This window comes from Protobothrops mucrosquamatus, unplaced genomic scaffold (genome assembly GCF_001527695.2).
Source record: "Protobothrops mucrosquamatus isolate PMUCROS unplaced genomic scaffold, P.Mucros_1.0 scaffold69, whole genome shotgun sequence".
Taxonomy (NCBI): domain Eukaryota; kingdom Metazoa; phylum Chordata; class Lepidosauria; order Squamata; family Viperidae; genus Protobothrops; species Protobothrops mucrosquamatus.
This window is the reverse complement of record NW_015386447.1, coordinates 510189-518137: the sequence shown is the minus strand read 5'-3', so window position 1 is coordinate 518137 and position 7949 is coordinate 510189. Positions and strand designations below refer to the sequence as shown.

At 37.2% G+C, this 7949-nt stretch overlaps 1 protein-coding gene across 1 annotated transcript in view; it reads left to right on the top strand.

The window, feature by feature from the left end:
* The window catches only part of ATP6V1A (ATPase H+ transporting V1 subunit A), a 55117-nt gene that overhangs the window by 16724 nt on the left and 30444 nt on the right, over positions 1-7949 (top strand). The gene's annotated exons all lie outside the window — the stretch shown is intronic.

Here is a 7949-nt window from a genome sequence, read left to right as displayed (position 1 = left end):
CAATCTGTTATCGATAAGGGCGGATCACATTTCGGGGGAGATCAATCAACAGGCAGACGCTCTCAGCAGAGCGACGGTGGATCATTCAGAATGGCGTCTGGATCCAGGCCTGTTCCTAGCCATATCTCACAGAGTGGGACACCCAGTCCTCGACTTGTTTGCCTCGGACAAGAACTCCCAACTTCCAAGGTTTTTCTCCTGCTTTCAGTCTCCAGGGGCGGAGGGAGTGGGTGCCTTACGCATCCCGTGGCCCAGGGGCCTTCTTTACGCTTTTCCTCCGCTTCCTATTCTTCCAGCGGTCATCTGCAAGATTCTACGGGAGAGGGCGGAGGTCGTTCTCATAGCCCCTCATTGGCCAAGACGCCCGTGGTTTGCAGATCTCATGGGCCTATCTGTAGCCACCCCGTGGCGGATACCTCCAGATCGGATAGCGCTCACTCAGGGGGCGCTCAGCCATCCCGATCCTCAATGGCTACAACTAACCATATGGCGATTGAGCAGAGACGTTTGACTACAGAGGCTTATTCTCCGAGAGTCATTGATATCATCCAGGCATCCAGACGTCCCTCCACGAATAGAGTTTATGACTCTACTTGGAGGGCTTTTACATCTTGGATGTCCAAGCATCAGGTACAATTCTCATCTCTCTCTGTACCTCAGGTCCTCCAGTTTTTGTTGGACGGGATGGACAAAGGGCTGTCTTCTAGTACTCTTAAGAGACAGGTGGCGGCTCTAGCCACAGTTCTCTCTTGCGACGACGCTTCCTCTCTTGCTCACCACCCTATGATCCGTTCCTTTCTTAAAGGAGCAGCTAATATAAATCCTCCAACGGTTCATTGCTATCCTTCTTGGGATTTGTCAAGGGTTTTACAGGCCCTTACCGGGTCACCCTTTGAGCCTATTCGCTCATGCGATCTCAATCTGTTATCTATGAAGGTGGCTTTTCTGGTGGCAGTAACCTCTGCCAGACGCATTTCTGAATTGGCTGCTCTTTCGGTGAGGGAGGATCTTTGTTTGTTTCGCCCTGACTGTGTGATNTAGGGGTCTGGAGAACAACACGCCTGACTTTGTCTGTTGCTTCGCCTCCGTCAGAACTGGGCATGTGCGGCCAGGCAGGAGGCGTGGCTATCTCAGACTTAGTCTTATTGGGTACAAGGGACTTCAGGAAACCCAATCAAGTGGATTATCCATCATCATGCTGAGAAATGGCGTTCAGGTAAGACCAACGCCCCTTTTAATTCGCAGCTGTTAGGTATTTTAACTGGTGCAGTGCGAATTTGTGAGAATACAGTGATGCCAGTAATCGCCATCTTGCCAGTCTTTAGTCTACTAAATAGTGTGGAAATGGTTGGAATATTTTTAAAAACTAGCAGTTATTTTAATGTTGAATTTTTATTATTCAAAATAATGGGGAATGTACTTATGTTTTTGGCTGTTCAGAGTTGAAGGAATTCAAACACAAGATACTGAATACTTGTTTCTGGCAGATCAGTAGTTGGCAATTGAAATCTAGAAAGCAGGATGTTCTGGTTCAGTATAAATAATACTTCAAAAACTACATATATAATATTATCCATGATATATGTGTTTGAGAAAATGTGCTTACTGCCTGAATTGTCAAATCACCTTGATTGATTTTAAGAGACTCTTGAATTCTCTGATTATCTTGTTTCTTTTTTTAAAAATATATATATATTATTAATTTTTATAGGATTAGGAATAGGGTGGGGTTGGGGTTGGGGTTAGGGTTAGGATTTTTTAAAATGACATTCTTAATAATTAGCAAACAGCATGTTGTCTGGGTTCATGTATTTAAAAAACAATGAATAATAATTAATTGTCATAAACAATATGTTAATTAATCACTCAGTAGTCTTCTTCTTACTAGTATATATTCAATGTTACATATCACATTCCTTTCTAACTCATTTTTTAAGCCATTGATAAAAATTATCCCATGTTCTAAAATACACTGAATCTTCTTTCTCTTTTATCTTTAAAGTCAATCTATCCATTTCTGCACACTCTAAAATTTTCTTAATTAGTTCTTCAGTTGGTAAGTTTTCATTTTTCCAATATTGGGCAAATACAATTCTTACTGCAGTTAGTACATGTAAAATTAAATATATACAGTCTTTCTCATAATTTGCGCCTATTATTCCTAACAAAAATAATTCTGGCTTGAAATCTATTTGTTTTTTAGTCATTTTCTCCAACCATAAGTGTATTTTTGACCAAAATCTTTCAGCTTTAGGGCATGTCTACCAGATATGGTAATAGGTACCTGGCTTTTGTTTGCATTTCCAACACTTGTTTGAAGTATTTTTAAACATTTTCGCTAACCTCACTGGTGTTAAATGCCATCTGTAAAACATTTTATATAAGTTTTCTTTATATGCCACTGCTTTCGTTAATTTAGCATTTATTTCCCATAAACTTTGCCAGTTTTCTAATTCTATATTATGTCCAAAGTTCTTTGCCCATGTTATCATTGTTTCTTTTATTTGTTCCTCTTCCATCTTTAAGCTTAACAGATATTTATAGAGTTTCTTAATCAGTTTTTCATCTGTTTTTAGCAGTTCTTTATAGAATCCTATTGTTTTAGCATCTTTTTCATATCTCGTTTGGATTTGCAAATATGGCCACCATATTTGTTACCTAAACATATGTTACCTAACATATGTTACCTAAAGAGTTTTTTAAAATGACAGAAGAACTCTGTATCCAAGATATAGGGAGAGAGAGAAATCCAAAGAAACTACAATATACATTTAATCAAATAGAATACATTTAATCAAATAGAATTGATATGATATGGACATCCTCGGAACTTAGCACAATGATACAAGAAATTGAGATAGAAACTAATATCTGGGCAGATTATAATCCAATAAAGATGATTTGGAGAGGAGCCAAGAAAAAAATAAGATGGTCCTTGAACAAATCTATATTGAAAGAAAAAGAATTCATACAACTAGCGACAAAGCAAATGGACTTTTTTTTCAAAATAAACAAGACAGACGAGACATCGCTTCAAAATGTGTGGGACACAGCTAAAGCATATTTCAGAGGATTGGCTATAACATACTGCTAAAAAGAATAAAGAAAAGAAACAACAACAGTTAAAGTTGAAGGAAGAATTCAGAAAATTAGAATCAGAATTACAAATGGACTCACAAAATACTTAAAAAGCAAATGGAGATAATAAAACATAAATTAAACCTAGCTGAGATGGAAACAATGGCCCAACAGATTAAAAGGGCTAAACAGAACTTTTTTGAAAATGCCAATAAACCAGGGAGATGGTTCACATATAGACTGAAAAAAGAAAAAGAAAAAACTGATAAACAAGTTACAAGACTCAAAAGGTGAATTACAGTTTCAAAATGATGACAATTAAAAAAATTATCAAAGACTATTACGAGATACTTTACACGCAGATGAAATTTCAAAAGAAAAAATACAGTATTTAAAAAAGCAGACATCAAAAATTTCAGAGAATATTCAAAATATATTAAATGGGAAAATATCAATGATGGAGATTATAGAGGCTATAAAAAGGCAAAAAAATGATAAGACTCCGGGTCCAGATGGATTACCTGCAGAGCTTTATAAATCATTACAGGATATATAAGCTCAATATTGAAAGAACTGTGCAATGAAACACTTTTTGAGGCTAAAATACCAAATACATGGGCTGAAGCCAATATTACCCTAATACCCAAAGAACACTCTCATCTAACGCAAATAAAAAGTTACAGACCAATATCGTTATTAAATGTAGATTATAAAATATTTCCCTCAATAATAGCAGAAAGACTAAAGAAGTTTCTGACCAAATTTATACATACAGATGTCAACGCTGTGACAATGGATGTCGTCGCTCTCACAACTGAGAACCAGCAGCCATTTTTACTTTTGCTTTTAATGTGCCTTTTCTATTCTTTTAGAGTTCAGATGTAGAAGGGGGGATGGGGTAAATGCCTGAGGGTTTAGCTAGCCATAACAATGTAGAAGTGTGGGAACTCAAGGACGTGTTCTGATAAGGTTTTGGCGGGCTGAGGGGCCGGGGAGCTTCAAGGCAAAAATTCTTCCTTAAAGAACATTTTATTCAGGAAACAAAGTATCGGCACTACATAGTTGAACCCATAAACTAAATTCCCTCCCCTGGATACAAAGTAACAAAGTGCAATTCCCACCCCCAATAAGCTGTTTTAAATCACATTCTCCAATTAGCCTAAAACTCGGGCTTTCTCCCTCGCTCCTCAGCGTGCCAAAACGTTATCAGCTCATCCTTGGGTTCCCACAAAGCAGCATTATTGTTATGGCTAATTGAGCTCAAGTTTTCATCCCAACCCCCCCCCCCTTCTGTACCTGATTTCTAAATACCAGAAAAAGCATGTTAAAAGCAAAGAGAAAATGGCTGCAATTTTCATCAGTTGTCAGAGCGGGAACACCCAATATTTACAGTGTTGACAACCATGACAACAGATGGCTTTCTATCTGAAAGACAGATAAAAAATAATTTAAAATGATTCTAGATGTTTTAGAGTACTATGAAATTCATCCAGGGAAACAGATGGCTTTAATATTTCTTGATGCACAGAAAGCGTTCGACAACGTAAACTGGCAATTTATGTTTCAGCAACTAGAGGAAATGGATTTTGGAGAAAACTTTATAAATGTAATTAAAACCATTTATCATAAACAAACAACCAAAATAATTGTAAATTATTTACAGAAAACTTTGATATTAAAAAAGGCACAAGACAGGGATGCTCACTATCTCCATTATTATTTATACTAACACTGGAAGTATTAAATAGAAACATCAAACAAGATATAGAAATTAAAAGACTGGAGATAAAAGATGAAAAATATAAACTACAAGCACTTGCAGATGACTTGGTTTTTATATTGGAAGAACCGCTTGAAACAAGCACTAAACATATGGAGAAAATAGAAGAATTTGGAGAAGTGGCAGGGTTGAAAATAAACAGAAAAGACTAAAGTGCTAAAAAAAATCTAACAGAAAAACAAAAAAACCAACTAGGAAAAAAATGTTCAAATAGTTAAAAAAGTTAAATATTTGGGAATTTATTAAAAGCAAGATGTGCAACAATAAAAGAAGACAACTATGTAAGATTGCTAAAACAAATAAAATTGAATTTGGAAAAGTGGAAAAATTTACAACTTTCAATGCTGGGGAGAATAGCAACAGTGAAAATGAATATCTTACCGAAAATATTTTTTCTATTCCAAACGATATCTGTAAGACTGGGAAAAACCTTTTTTTGATGAACTAAATACAACAATACTGAAATTTATCTGGCAAGGAAAAAAAGCTAGAATCAGACTGAAAATGTTACAAGAAGCAAAAGAAAGTAGAGGATTTGGACTGCCGGACTGGACGTTATACTACCAAGCAACTATATTAACATGGCTTAAAGAATGGATAATGCTTAGAGATAAAAGACTATTATACCTAGAGGGGCATGACCTACAAATTGGTTGGCATGCCTTTCTGTGGCATGGGAAGAATAAAATTCATAGATACTTTCAAAACCACTTTACAAGAAATGCATTTCTTTTAAAATGGGAAAAAATAAAAGCAAAAATGTATATCAAGATATCTTGCTGTTTCTTAAATGAGACTCAGGTTGCCTATGCAAACCAAACAGGTGTGCCAAGCACTTCAGTGAACTATGGAGATACTGGCAGGCAGGCAGGGTGTACCACAAGAGAGTTTTTGATGATGGTATTGCCCCTACATAGGCAAATAGATAGAAGCACCATCAAAGAGATCCCATATCTTTTCAGATGAGTTCTTCCAGCTGCCCAAGTTCAACTTTGGAACCAATGAGGCTTTACATGTAGCAGTAATAATTGGCTGATTTATTGAGGTATTGAATTAGTTATATCTCCTTCAGGGAGAAAGGGAAATGAAAAGGCAACTAAGAGATAAGATTTGTCTTCTTTACAATTGATTTAATTCAGCTATTATCAAAAAAAAATATTGGCAGATTAAATAGATTAAAAATAATCCCTCAATAATAATAATTAAAAAAACCAGTGAAAGGATTTTAGTCAGACATAAGGAAAGTGGCCTTACTGTAGAATCACTCAAAGCTGTTCAGGATATTAAAGTCAATACTAACTCTTGGAATTCTCTTTGGAAATGAATTAGGATGTAATGTCAGTGGGAAGAAACAATCATTTGATTGTTCATCATACTGTTATAAATTAATTTTTTAATTTTATTTTCAATACTTTTCAAGTTTTTTAAAAAGTTGCCACTCACATTTCACAGTTTAGTACACCAGACTAAATATAGATAGCTGATACTTGGAAGTTCTTATTTCCATAAGGTTGTGACTCACATATTACCCTAAACTCAAAGAAAAAAGGAAATTCTAGCCACGGATTCTTCTTGAGCCACAGGTCGTAATGCTGTATTGAAGTATCTCAATAAATATTACCACTGACTGTATGAATGGGGAAATGTTATCTTACAAAATCCTCTAAAAAGAATAGAAACAGGTTTTGTGTGTGTGTGTGTGTGTGTGTGTGTGTGTGTGTGTGTGTGTGTGAGAGAGAGAGAGAGAGAGAGAGAGAGAGAGAGAGAGAGAGATTTGCTATTTCTGCTGAACTTTCTCACTTAGCAACATAAATTCTGGCCTCAATTGTGGTTGTAAGTCAAGGACTACCTGTATTCAGATGTAAAATTTCTAAGACTGCAGATCTGAGAAGATGCAGGTATAGGAACTGGCAGATGTGATCTCAGAACCACTGAACTATATTTTCCAAAGATCTTGGAGCACTGGGGAACTACCAGAGGACTGGAAAAGAGCTGATGTAGTTCCCATCTTCAAAAAAGGAAAAAAAATGGATCCAGGAAATTACAGACCTATCAGCCTGACCTCAATACCTGGGAAGATTCTGAAAAAGATGATCAAACAACGCATCAGCGAACACCTAGAGGCAAACAAAATCACTACTAAAAGCCAACATGGGTTTGTCAAAAACAGATCATGCCAGACAAACCTTATTGCATTCTTTGACCAAGTGACAAAATTAGTGGATCAGAGGAATGCTGTGGATATAATTTACTTGGACTTCAGTAAGTGGGGTGCCCCAGGGCTCTGTTCTAGGCCCAGTGCTCTTCAACATCTTCATCAACGATTTGGATGAGGGGATAGATGGGGAACTCATCAAATTTGCGGATGACACCAAGCTGGCAGGAATACCCAACACTCCAGAAGACAGGCTTAAGATACAGGAGGACCTGGACAGACTTGAACACTGGGTGCTATCTAACAAAATTAAATTCACTGGTGAAAAAAGTAAGGTTCTACATTTAGGCAAGAAAAACCAAATGTACAGGTACAGTATAGGGGGTACCTTGCTCAACTGTGAGAGGGATCTCGGAGTCCTAGTGGAAAATCACTTAAATATGAGCCAGCAGTGTGCTGCAGCTGCCAAAAAAGCCAACTCAGTGCTGGGCTGCATTAACAGAGGGATAGAATCAAGATCACATGAAGTGTTAATACCACATTACAATGCCTTGGTAAGGCCACACTTGGAATACGGCATCCAGTTTTGGTCACCACGATGTAAAAAAGATGCTGATACTCTAGAAAGAGTACAGAGAAGAGCAACAAAGATGATTAGGGGACTGGAGGCTAAAACATATGAGGAACGGTTGCTGGAATTGGGAATGTCTAGTTTAACGAAGAGAAAGATGAGGGGAGACATGATAGCAGTGTTCCAATATCTCAGGGGCTGCCACAAAGAAGAGGGAGTCAAGCTATTCTCCAAAGTGCCTGAAGGCAGGACAAGAAGCAACGGATGGAAACTAATCAAGGAGAGAAGCAACCTAGAACTAAGGAGAAACTTCCTGACAGTTAGAACAATTAACCAGTGGAACAACCTGCCTCCAGAAGCGGTGA